Genomic DNA, 13,352 nt, shown 5'->3' with positions numbered 1-13,352 from the left:
CCGAAAGTTGGTCGTAGTTTTCAAGATGGCGTCTGTAAATCTCCACGCGAGAAATCGCAACGAAGACAAAATAATGTTATTTTATTGTTTTGACGATGCAAAAGCTTACATAAAAAGAAATGAAATTGATACGAATAACCTACATACAGTAATTGGTTACAGCACAAAAAACTTTGGTAATTCAGGTAAATTCATTTTATTATTTTTTTCATATATCATATGTCTAAACGTAATGATTTCTGTTGAAAGAAGCATAAATTAATTATTCTTCAAAGTTTAATTGATTGTTGTGGTTGTAACCAGCTGGCGTTTGAAAGAAACTCATACATATTTTAATGAAAAGAGAAAAGAGAGACATGTTAATCTTTAAAAAATAGTTGGTTTGAAAGAAACAAATTTAGCTTTCCATTTTGTTTTCCTTGGACCATTGACACGACCGTTTTGTAGACCTTCGTCGAGTCAGTATTGTAAGGACAATTTGGCAACATGGTTTGGAAACAAAAATTTTGTTGTAAAGAAACTGCTACCGCATGTTTGTCAAAGTTTTCAAGATGTCGCCTGCCAATCTTCACACGAGAAATCGCAATGAAGACAAGATACTTTTATTTAATTGTTTTAACAATGCAAAAGCACAAATTTAAAAACATGAAATTGATAGTATATTCGTTAAATAATCGGTTATAGAACCAAAAAATTCGGCATTTCCATTTTTGTTTTCCTTACAATATTGACACTACCGTTTTGTAGACCTTGACTAGAGTGAATATTATTAATGAAATTGTTGTCAAATATTATCAATTATAAGTTGAAGAGAAATACAATTACCTTCCATTATTGTCATTTTGAATACATTGGATCGAGCTCTGATTATTTAACAAATTATCATTCCAGTGCTTTTTAAATAAACACAGTAAACTTCTAATGGAAAATAACGGTATCAACTGTTAGCAATTCAGCGTACATTGTTCTGCATGCACTTTATTTTCATTTATTTATTATTAAGTAACAGCAGTGCAATCTGTAAATACTGTTCTGGATGCATGGATATTTATACCCAGGTGATGATAGCCATGTATTCACAGCCATGGCAACACAGGGGCATTAAGCATTGTTTTCTCAGTATTTGATTACTATGTTAATCACTTAAATTTGTACCAAAAAGCGTATGTCCTTCAAGATGAGCCATGTTAGAGCAAAATATTAAAAAAATTGTGAAGTTTATTTTTTTATGTTATTATTTTTTATTCACCATTTACTAAATTAATACTAAATTTACACTGGCACCTATAAATTCTGCCACACTCATATATTTCTTAAATGATGAAATGTTTGCAATACACTATGGTCAGTGCTCCAGATAACATGCGTAAAGGCGTAAACACGAATTAAATTTCTTAAATAACGATTTAGATTGAGAATCCTTGCGTAAAGTTACGCATTGAAAAAATAAAACACGAATTCAAAATCTTCGAACGTGCGTAAAACTTCCAGTAGCAAATTATAATACGGTTAACATTTCATCCCGGTTCTTAATCGTCTAGGCGCTCAATTAAAACTACAACTTTAAGTCAACGTCACTCAAGCGTTTGCTGTGAGGAAGAGCCACACCTAAGAACGGTCGAAAGGCCAAACGGTCTCGATTCTGTTCTCTCAGTATAGGAGGTTTTGGGGATTCCGATAATGACGTCATGTTTGCGCATGCTCAAATTTTGGCCGTCAAAACTGCGGCCATTCTGCTATTGTTTGCATTTGATGAACCGCATCGTGATACGGTAACAATCATATTCGCGACCCTTTTAAAGAACAAAAAATACTCAGAAATTGAAATTCTTTCAGATTAAATTGAATCCAATGAACGAACACAAATAAGGACGAAAACAAACAACAAATTGATTGATTTTATGTAATCAACATATAGAAACTGATTTGAACCTATTTGTCTGTAAAAACTTACCTTGTTAAAGATTAACTAAATCCTCTTGATAAATGTAAATGTTTTTATTTATTTAATTGTTCACACTTTGTTTCAGCCTTTTTAACCCAGTGTTTTATTGCCCCTTTGTTTATCACAAACCGATTATCTCGATATGATCGGATACTGTCCAGACAATTACTAAGAAAACAGTGTGTCATAAACCCAGGGACCTATGCTTGTATGACTCTGTATGAGGTCTCTGCATAAACCACATGTGTCTGGTCATTAAACACAATTTATGATACCTCCATGTCAACTCTTGACATATTAAGTAAAAAACTTAACAGTTGCTTTAATAAAATATTTGAACATATTAAAAAAAAATAGACATTTGTCCGACATGGATTAACAGCTAGGAACTATTAAGTATATATAAATTAACCAGTGTTAACATAACAATAAAGTGTTTAATAACTATACATTTAAAATATTGTACAAGTTTACTGCTACACAATTAACGTATTTAACGGGTTAAGCAAATGTAAACTCTGCTATAATGTGTAAAGATCGTGCGTTACGGCAGTGTTCGAAACATCATTATGAAAACAAGCAATCGCGTTTGGTCATCTTAGGGATATAAAATACTTGCGTAAAATAAATTAAATGTGTAGATTTATGGTATCATAAAATGCTAGATTTGTATCGCTCAGTATCACTACAGAAGAGTTTTCAATATACATGTACATGCAAAGACATTTCAATTTGCAAAATATGCAGGTGTTTTTTGTTCAATTTGAATGCTTAAATTTATTAATATTTTCATTCAATGCAAACGAAACGAAAATTCATTCAATGTAAAATAAAATTAAAACTACATTTCAATATTGAAATGTATTGAGCTATTTTAAAGCTTTGTTTTATAACATTCAATGCACCCCTTACACTAAATTTTAATTGCTGATGAAAAATAACACTATCGCATCCACACCACTTATAGTATTATTCAAATTATTATATGTTTTATTATTTTTGGAATATCATTTATTAAAGTCTAACTTAAAAAAAGAATACGGGTATTGATAGTTTTGTTTTGTGACATTGTAAGTATTAAGTCTTCCGACAAACTTTACTCTGATACAATGTAATTGGCCGCGATCGAGAAGTTGACAGCCAATCTATTTTTAGTAACGGAAAACCCCTCTTGTGACGTCACACAAAAACCTCCTATTGCAGGCGTGTCATTGCTGTTTATTGTACCTTTTTTAGCCGGATTTTTTTCGAAAAAATCTCGGCTTATAGATTGATGTTGTCGGGCGGGCGGGCGGGCGGGGGGGCGGGCGGGCGGGCGGGCGGCGTGCTCGAAAATGTTAAAGTTCTTATTTCATGGTATAACTTTGGTATGCTTGGACCTAGAGTCTTCAAACTTGACATGAAGGTTGGCCAGGATTAACAGATGACCACTGGTCATTTCAAGGTCATTCATTTGAAGGTCAAGGTCACTGTGACCTTCAATATAAAAAATGTTAAAGTTGTTATAACTTTGGTATGCTTGGACCTAGAGTCTTGAAACTTGACATGAAGGTTGGCCATAACTAGTTAGTAACCACTGGTCATTTCAAGGTCATTCATTTGAAGGTCAAGGTCACTGTGACCTTGAATGTAAAAATGTTAAAGTTCTTATTTCATGGTATAACTTTGGTATGCTTGGACCTAGAGTCTTCAAACTTGACATGAAGGTTGGCCAGGATTAACAGATGACCACTGGTCATTTCAAGGTCATTCATTTGAAGGTGAAGGTCACTGTGACCTTCAATATAAAAATGTTAAAGTTGTTATAACTTTGGTATGCTTGGACCTAGAGTCTTGAAACTTGACATGAAGGTTGGCCAGAACTAGTAAGTAACCACTGGACATTTCAAGGTCATTCATTTGAAGGTCAAGGTCACTGTGACCTTGAATGTAAAAATGTTAAAGTTGTTATAACTTTGGTATGCTTGGACCTAGAGTCTTGAAACTTGACATGAAGGTTGGCCAGAACTAGTAAGTAACCACTGGACATTTCAAGGTCATTCATTTGAAGGTCAAGGTCACTGTGACCTTGAATGTAAAAATGTTAAAGTTCTTATTTCATGTTATAACTTTGGTATGCTTGTACCTAGAGTCTTCAAACTTGAAATAAAGATTGGCCAGTACTAGAAGATGACCACTGGTCATTTCAATGTCATTCATTTGAAGGTCAAGGTCACTGTGACCTTAAATGTTAAAATGTTAAAATTGTTATAACTTTGGTATGCTTGGACATAGAGTCTTCAAACTTGACATGAAGGTTTGCAAGCACACTTAGATGACCACTGGTCATTTCAAGGTCATTCATTCTAAGGTCAAGGTCACTGTGACCTTGAATGTAAAAATGTTAAAGTTCTTATAACTTTGGTAGGTAAAAATGTTTAAGTTTTTATTCCATGTTATAACTTTGGTATGCTTGTACCTAGAGTCTTCAAACTTGACATAAAGGTTGGCCAGTACTAGAAGATCACCACTGCTCATTTCAATGTCATTCATTTGAAGGTCAAGGTCACTGTGACCTTCAATGTTAAAATGTTAAAATTGTTATAACTTTGGTATGCTTGGACCTAGAATCTCAAACTTGACGTAAAGGTTTGCAAGCACACTTAGATGACCACTGGTCATTTCAAGGTCATTCATTTCAATGTCATTCATTTGAAGGTCAAGGTATTGCATTGACAAAAACACGAAAGGTACTTTCCTGTCATTTAAATCAAAAATCCGGCTTCAATGCGGTCATCTCCGACCGCGGAACTCTTGTAATTACACTTATCGTAATTTTTATACACAAGTAACATACTGTATACCCATTCAACATGTAATTAAAATTAAATGTTAAATATAGTTTTTGATATGACATTAACGGGGACCAAAAGGCCATTATGACCTTAGCCGAAGTGTCAGTGACCGTTTTACATAAAAAATCAAAATGGCCGACCGAAGCGGTGTATCGAAGCGTGGAAGGCAAAACAAAGCCATTTCAGTGTCAAAAGTCCATGCTGCATGTTCTTTCAATCAGCAAGAAACGGAGAAGGAAAGCCAGGCTTTTCCAAGACTATAAACCAAAATGTTGAATTGTTAATGTGTCAAAAACAATGAATAAAAAAAAATGTGCTAATATATTGTTAAGAAATAATTTTATTAATAGGAGGTAAAATAAGAATTAATTTTTAAAATAGGGAGTAAATAAGAATTTGACCTTATTTTTATCTGGAGCTCTGGACTATGGTATTAATTATTTTTATACAATTAGTTTGTAAAGATGTTATCAAATCTATTTAGCTTTTATGTGGCCTGAATATTTATCACAACGAGTAAAAAGAAAAAAGCATGCCTCACAGATAGCTTTTTACTTGCATTAATATTTTGACTTAAAAAAATGAAAGAATTTTTCCCCAATTGATAAAGTATTGTTCATTCCCATATCCTGTCACAAAATTCCTTATTAATTGTCTTTCAAAAATCAAAAAAGTTTTAAAATGAAGACTTATGAAGGTGAAAACATTTGTACTTTCTCTTTTTTTAAGAACAATGTGATTCTATGTACCTTTATCAACTATTGTAATGCCCCCAGTTCGAATGATTGGGGGTATATTGTTTTTGGCCTGTCTGTCTGTCATTCTGTCCCAAAACTTTAACCTTGGTAACCTTGCGATAACTTTTGAAATATTAACTTTTGAAATATTGAACATAGCAACTTGATATTTGGCATGCACGTGTATCTCGTGGAGCTGCACATTTTGAGTGGTGAAAGGTCAAGGTCATCCTTCCAGGTCTAAGGTAAAACAAAAATCAAGCGGCGCAATAGGGGGCATTGTGTTTCTGACAAACACATCTCTTGTTCCTATTAAATGAATGAATTCATGATATGATTTTTTTTTGTTTAATTTCAATTTTTTGTGTTTTTTTAAATAAAGTGTATACATAAGCAGAAAAAAGAAATCTGTTTTGATGAATAATTTCAGTTTTTACTTCATCCTCCCATAAGGTTTGTTGGGTCCATGGGGTGAACCCTTATATGTATGTGAGCCTTGGACATCAGGTTCTGAAATGCCACCATGGTACAGACAAGAATAAGAAGAGAAAACTGGAAAAGGAGAAGGTATTGGACAGAAAAATGGTAACCTTCCCCTCCATGCTTGTCATTGATTTTTAGCTCGGCTGTTTTCGAAGAAAACCCGAGGTATTGTCATAGCCAGCTTGTCGTGTCAGTCGTCGTGTCATTGGCCATCCGCGTCATGCTAAAACCTTAACATTTTGTCATTGGCTCTAAAATCAAAGTGCTTCAACCTACAACTTTGAAACTTCATATGTAGCTGCACCTTGATGAGTTCTACATGTCACACGCATTTTAAGGTTACTATGTCAAAGGTCAAGGTCACTGTGACCTCTTAAAAAAAACAAAAAAAAATCTGACAAGCTTTCATGTATTCAAAACTGCACCCGCAGCCGAGCGTGGCACCTTTTATGCGGTGCTCTTGTTAGCTTACCTGAGCACCTTGTTAGTATGCAGAATCTTTATTTTCATAAACAATACAATAGCAATGTCTCATATAAATCAGTCTTTACTGAATTGGAAAGCATTGTATTTAATAACAATTTTGTTAAAAAATAGGATCCAGATGAATCAGCTAAATGTACAAGAATCTTTTATATATAAACTTTGAAACATCAATGTAGCGCATCCTGTAAGCCATTTAATGCAAAAATAAACAATGTACATGTAATGATGGACACAGGATTTTAAAAATGTTCTTAAAATGGTGTTGATTTCAGTGCAAAACAAAAATTTTTGTTCTTATTGTCTTGATGAATGCTCAGATAAAAATATAAGATTTATTTCTTTGGACTTGGTAAAATGCCAACATTGATCAGATCATTCCATGAAGAGTAAAACGTTTACCCTTTTGTTTTATACTGACTAATATTATGATGAAATTAGACTTACAGTATCTGTTCTTAAACAAATTTGGTCCAAATAGTTGTCAAAACTCAACACTGTGTGATATCAGATAAAATATGCATTTTCATGTTCATAAAGTTGTAAAGATATTAACATACTTTTCAGACAAAGACAGTTAGCAGTGAGCGACATTCATATGCTAAATAGAAAACAAGGCATGCAGTGCAGCTCTCCAAAAAATTGGACTGTCCTGCTTCTATCATTCTGAAGGAAGTGTTGATATTCACCCCTGAAGAGGTTGGATGTGTTGTTTTTCTTTTATTTAATTTACCCACAAGCAGGACAATTACTGTACATTACATTGTTTTATTGCAATCATAACACTTAAGAAACCTTACTATTGCACCAATGCTCAAAATCCACTGGTTTTATCATCAATTTCTTCTGATTCATACAAAATGTACATTTGTATTGTGTTTGCCTCATTTTTATTGTTTTTACCTCTGTAAAAGTGTGATAAGCAAAATATGATGACAATTAAATTAAACATCTTCATCCAATCATTTTTTGCTATTGTTGGTTTTAAGCACTGTTTAGGTTGTCAACATAATGTCATTTAATACAAGGGTTCATCAAGCGAGCTGGACAAAAAAATGGCTGCTTCTAATGTGAGGAGTGATCTGAGTAAAAGCATCATGAAGATAATGGTGGTGTTTCCTAACATCGAACACAAGTACCATACAAGTGGAGAGGTACTGATATGTAAAGTAACACTCTGTAAAGTTAAATTTCTGTTGATTCATTTGCTGTAACATGCGAACAAAATTGTCAACAATTGCCCCATCATGGGGATTTCTTGTTTACCTGGCACGTAATAACTTAAAAAAAAATGTAAAAATCTTTTGAATTTGATTTTTTGCAAATGTTGTAAACCAAATCTAAAGACTTTGCTTAATAGCTATTTTTACCAGTGTATACTAAAAGATGAATAGGATTACGCAGAATATTTAAAAATGTCATCAGACTGCTCCAGCTTTAAATCTGATTTGTTTGGCAGCACTCTGTACCTTTACATTATCCTAGATCTTTCCTTAAAAGATGATGTGTATAATAAAATAACTTACAATTAATTTTCTCTAAATGCTTGAGTTTTGATAGTTGTTATTTGACATCAAATAATAAAACTAAAGATTGTTAAAAGCATGCTCCTGGTATCGAAGGTAGCCACACGCCAGTGGTCGAATGATTTATATGGACTTTTATTAAAAATGACTGTTTAAAGACTTTCTTAAGAAGTCAAAGTTTTGCAATAATTAAGATAATAATAACGAAATAATGAGGAGAAGAAGGACATAAAGATTATGCCCTGGTTTCCATTATAATTTCTTTATTATTCCCTGCCGAAAGGCATAGGTATATTGAACTTGCAGTTGTCATTCCGTTTGTGTGTGTGTATGTCCATCTTCGCAATCAGCATATTGCAATATGTCAACTAGTAAATTACCTAGGTTGATGAAATTTGGTATGTTGAAAGAGGGACAAAAAGTTGAATGTACAATTTCCTTCATTTTTTTTTTGCCTCCTGCGCAAATTATTGTTGCTGAGTTTAAAGAAATGATTGGAAACTAAAAGCGTGCTGACTCAAAAAGTACGTAAGCAAAGTTGATAAAGTTTGGAGGGCATAAATGGCCGTATTGGGAATATGCACTTCATGTCAGTTTCTTTAATATGGTTCAAATTGCTGATTGCTATGGTTATTTAAATACAATGCAGCAAATATCCACTAGGGGGCTGCTATTTTGTCTGTTAACAAGCTCTTGTTAATGTAAGATTCAAATTTTACTGATTATCTTAACTAATCAACAACAACGCACTCTGGGGTCACACTGTCTGTCAGACACTGAGACATCTACATCTTTTTATTTGACACCTCTTTATAATAATGTATTTATATTAGCTTGAAGATCTGTATTAAAATGCAGATGATCGTACATTGGGGTGATAATGTTTGCAAAGTGCATGTTTATATTAATTGCTGCTATTCAAATTTCTTATTGAATCTTCAACAGAACGCTGGGCTGTTGCAACGTATGGACAGTTGCCTCAAAAATTAAAGAACTTGTGGTGGAAGAGGGCCTTGCAAATGTTGAAGAAATGCAACGCCATCTGACCTCATTTGTTATGAAGAATGTAACACCTGCTCCATCAAGAACTAAAAGGAGATTTGCCCCTACAAAAAAGTGATCAGATATCACATGAATAAGGCAGCAAAGAAGGGTTGTGATAGCAATGATGACCAACACAACTTAGTTCAGCTTGTGAGTGTGCTTAGTGTGTAATTAACAGTTACTTCAATACAGATATATATTTATCACATGCCATACCCTGCTTCCCCTTGTAATATAACCATTACGAATATTTTTATCTTAAACATGTGTAATATACTTTTTAAGGATTTTCATTGGCTTATTTTCGTTTGATTGACCAATCGCATTTTGTTATGTTGCTGAAATATCATTGCAGCGTCAAATGACGTCACGAAATGTAAACAACATTTCGGATTTATCATTAAGTTTGCGAAAATATTTTAATAATTTTTTGTGTCCAGAGCCATATCTTGGAAGTGCTTTGGCGGATTTCATTGAAACTTGGTATGAGTATAAATATGGATAAGAGGATGATACATAACATTTGACAGAGTTATACATCTCATTAAGCGAAATTTAAGAAATTGTGTTATTAAATTTTCTCATATATTACTTTTCGGCCTAAGATGCTAAGGTCATACATTGTTTTGTAAACGAAACATGCGACATAATTTTCCTTTATCATTTACATTTGTTGTAAATAGTGAGCATATTAAAATTCTGATGTCTGATATTAATTTGCCTCTTGTGAATAGATTTGTACCATTGTTTTGTTAAATGGATCTTTTCACGTTTTGGTTAATTGACGAAATTGATTTTTTTTTCAGATTTCAAAATTTTCGTTGTAGTTTTTTTTTTGCGAGGAATCGGTAATACTGAACATTTACTAAGCTCTACAATATTACAGTATTTGCATATTTTGATGATTTAAACACATTAAAAATTTAAAGCATTACGAAGGAATAATTTGGCGAGTTCTGTTGTTATCATCATATTTTGTGACAGTACGATGATTGCTGATATAAATTATAACATAAACATATTACTTACTATACGATCACAGATGGGCGAGTTGTTTAAGTTCTATTCTTTTACTCAAATGGTCAGTTGTTTAAGACTAGTTAAGGATAAATTTTTTATCTTTGATTTTATTCTTGTTTAATTATTGAGCTATTTAATTCCGATGTAAACATTTATCATTTTACATTATTTTATTTATTTCATCATTTTTATTTTAAAACTTCAACACATGCCAAAATCTGTGAAAATATCCATAATTATACAGGTATGCGTTTATAATTGTTGGCATCATTTACGTCAATTTCTTTAAACTATGACTTTTTCCCTTCGCACCAAGACAAGAATATTAATTCATTAAACCAATGGTTATTGTTTGCTTTTGAATGTCTTACTATTGAACATTTGATAATCTCATCCGGAGGTTGTTGCTTTCCCGGGATTTTATTATTGTTTTGTTAATTTATTAATTTTCCAACGTTTAGAAATGTCATGTTTTGCTAACATTTATAAATGTATTTATACTTTTATTCGCACTTTGATCGTAGTACTTTCATGTTTGGCTTTCTTTCACATCGAACGAGTGTTTTTTTTTTTTATATAAATATCATCTACGGTTGAGTGGTTCGATTTAACTTCTTTAATTTAAGACGCATTCTGCAGAATACACCAAAAATATCGGGTTTGATGAACCTTATATATTTAATGTTGTGCCTTTCTTTTATTAATACGCTCTCCTTTTCTATATTTTGTAATTCGTCTGCAAAACAAAAGCGTTCATATTTGCGCTCTTTTATTGCAAGTTTATATTTTTTCTTGATTAAAAATCAATGCATTTTTTAGCATTTGCGTATAACCATAGTTTATTCGATGTTATGGTATGATTTTCTTGAAACGAGATGGTTTGCCACAGACGTGAATGGCAGCAATGTATAGATTGTGTGTAAACCATTTCACCATTTCTCCCATTTCACCTTGAATCGGTTAATATTAAAGATGAAGTTCGTGTAAATAATGCGTTGTTAAAACGTCAATTTTATCTGCATTTTAGGAGACGTATGATGTTAACTGTGTATAGTTTTGAAATTAACCATATTCGTCGTTATCGCATTAGTTATGGCGACACTCTTCAAAAATGATCTTAAAATACTTAAAGTTGTAATTATTGTTTATTTGTAACCTTTTAAGTCTAGTCCGGGTTTTCGCAACAAATAAATTTAACCGAACATAGGACTGCACTCAACAGCACTTATGTGGCCAAGGATGGTTAAATCTCATAGATGTGTGTTCATATTGAAATACCATATAAAGTTGTATATATTTATGTATGCATCCATGTATGTATGTATGTATGTAATGATATACATATTAGATATATTTAGTCTTATAGCCTAACAATTGATCCATATGCATCACGCACATTTACCAATAAGGTGTACTCCTTTTTATCATGTTAATGTCATTAATTAAAAAAGTTGCAATATTATATGAAATCATGTATTCCCTTCATAAACATACCATGTTAACAAGTTCATAACAATATCGTCCATTCTTTATCTTCTACCATCACTTATAAATAAATTGTATAATCCATATATAATGTAAGCTATGAGCTTGTATAAGCTTTGTTGCTGAATAAATGTTGTTCTTGTTCTAAGCATTTTTGTTTGTAACAATTTTTGTCTTAAAACGGAAGATATGACATTATCAGAGAACATAAAGTCATTGACAATAACAATCCATCAATTATAAGGTAATTACAATGTATAACTTCTAAAATGTAATATAGACCGTATAACCCTTTCTCCCATAAGAAGCAAAGTGAAAATTGATTTTGCAACCAGCATAAACCCAGAACAGCAACTCGCAGTCTGTTAAGGTTTTATGCTGTTTGTTACTCATCAGTACATAAGGATTGGAAATGAAGCATTTAAAACTTGAATATGTTAAGAAAGGACTTATTATGCCCCCCTTCGAAGAAGAGGGGGTATATTGCTTTGCTCATGTCGGTCGGTCGGTCGGTAGGTCGGTCGGTCCGTCCACCAGGTGGTTTCCGGATGATAACTCAAGAACGCTTGGGGCTAGGATCATGAAACTTCATAGGTACATTGATCATGACTCGCAGATGACCCCTATTGATTTTGAGGTCACTAGGTCAAAGGTCAAGGTCACAGGTGAAGGTCACAGTTACTGGAAATAGGCATTATAAATTTATAAGGATTTAGCATGGTTCAAACAAGGGAAACAACTACGGTTTATGCATGTTCTTTTTATTACAGATTTGCCTCCCTTTAATTCATTCAAAATCTCATTTTACAGCAGAGATTCCAAATCTGACCTGTAAATGAGCCCCATATTTACTGCCAGTGCTAGGTTACCTTTTCCCATTTGATCATTCTTAAGTATTGGTATTGTAATACTACTACTACTACTACTCTACTACTGCTACTGCTACGACTACTACTGCTATTACTACTTCTACTGCTACTACTACTACTACTGCTACTACTACTACTACTACTACTACTACTACTACTACTACTACTACTACTACTACTACTATTATTTACTATATAGCCTTGCATCATGCATAGATTAGTGTACAAGTAGTACTGCTTTGTACGTTGTTAAATATTATATGTTAAAGAATAAATGAAACATTAAATGGGTGGATTTGGTCAGCTGTATCGGGAGGAGGAGGCTGAATATGTCCTGAAATTAGTCAGTAAAAACCAAAATTTGGTCAGGGACAAGTCAGTGAAAAGTCAGGGAATTTTATTTCATCAGGTGGGTGGCAACCCAGATAAACTACATAGCAACTTCATATTTTGCTTACTGGGGGGCATTGTATTTCTCAAAGAAATCTTGTTTAATTTAATTTTCTAAAGGACTTTAAATGCATCAAAGTGCATTTGTGAGAGGTAAAGGGATAAGAACATGAGATTGTTTGTTTGTCCTTCATTTATAAAACCCAATGTATAAGCACGATGTGATCGTTGTCTAGACGCATACCAATATGGGTTCATGTGTTCCTCAACGCTATTAAATCCGTAAAATAACATGTGCATATTCTATGGACACAGATAAACAGAAGTGGATCAGTTTCAATTGATACCGTATAAAGAAACTCAATTTATTCACTCGATGCTGATTGATTGGGTTTTATTAGGCCATACGATGCAGATTTATTGGGTTTTATTACACTATAATGCAATTAAGACCATATATTCGCATGTGAACGTTAACTGGGCGCAGATAAATAGGCATCAATCCCTGGTTTCACCCGAATTGTACCGTATAAGCA

The 13,352-nt window shown here is 33.0% G+C and overlaps 2 protein-coding genes and 1 long non-coding RNA gene across 3 annotated transcripts in view; 1 reads left to right on the top strand and 2 right to left on the bottom strand.

Annotated features, from left to right (window-relative positions):
- Positions 1–13,352, bottom strand: part of LOC127865674 (uncharacterized) — a 323,557-nt gene that overhangs the window by 48,948 nt on the left and 261,257 nt on the right. The window lies entirely within an intron of this gene.
- LOC127865686 (sodium- and chloride-dependent glycine transporter 1-like) overlaps positions 1–13,352 on the bottom strand; it is a 70,218-nt gene that overhangs the window by 48,948 nt on the left and 7,918 nt on the right. The gene's annotated exons all lie outside the window — the stretch shown is intronic.
- Positions 36–11,701, top strand: LOC127865726 (uncharacterized). The gene is made up of 5 exons (XR_008042750.1): positions 36–185; positions 5,947–6,083; positions 7,050–7,181; positions 7,511–7,636; positions 8,954–11,701. It is a non-coding gene; the product is annotated as an uncharacterized LOC127865726 (long non-coding RNA).

This window comes from Dreissena polymorpha, chromosome 2, assembly GCF_020536995.1.
Source record: "Dreissena polymorpha isolate Duluth1 chromosome 2, UMN_Dpol_1.0, whole genome shotgun sequence".
In the NCBI taxonomy this organism is placed as follows: domain Eukaryota; kingdom Metazoa; phylum Mollusca; class Bivalvia; order Myida; family Dreissenidae; genus Dreissena; species Dreissena polymorpha.
This window is presented reverse-complemented; position numbering and strand designations above follow the sequence as displayed.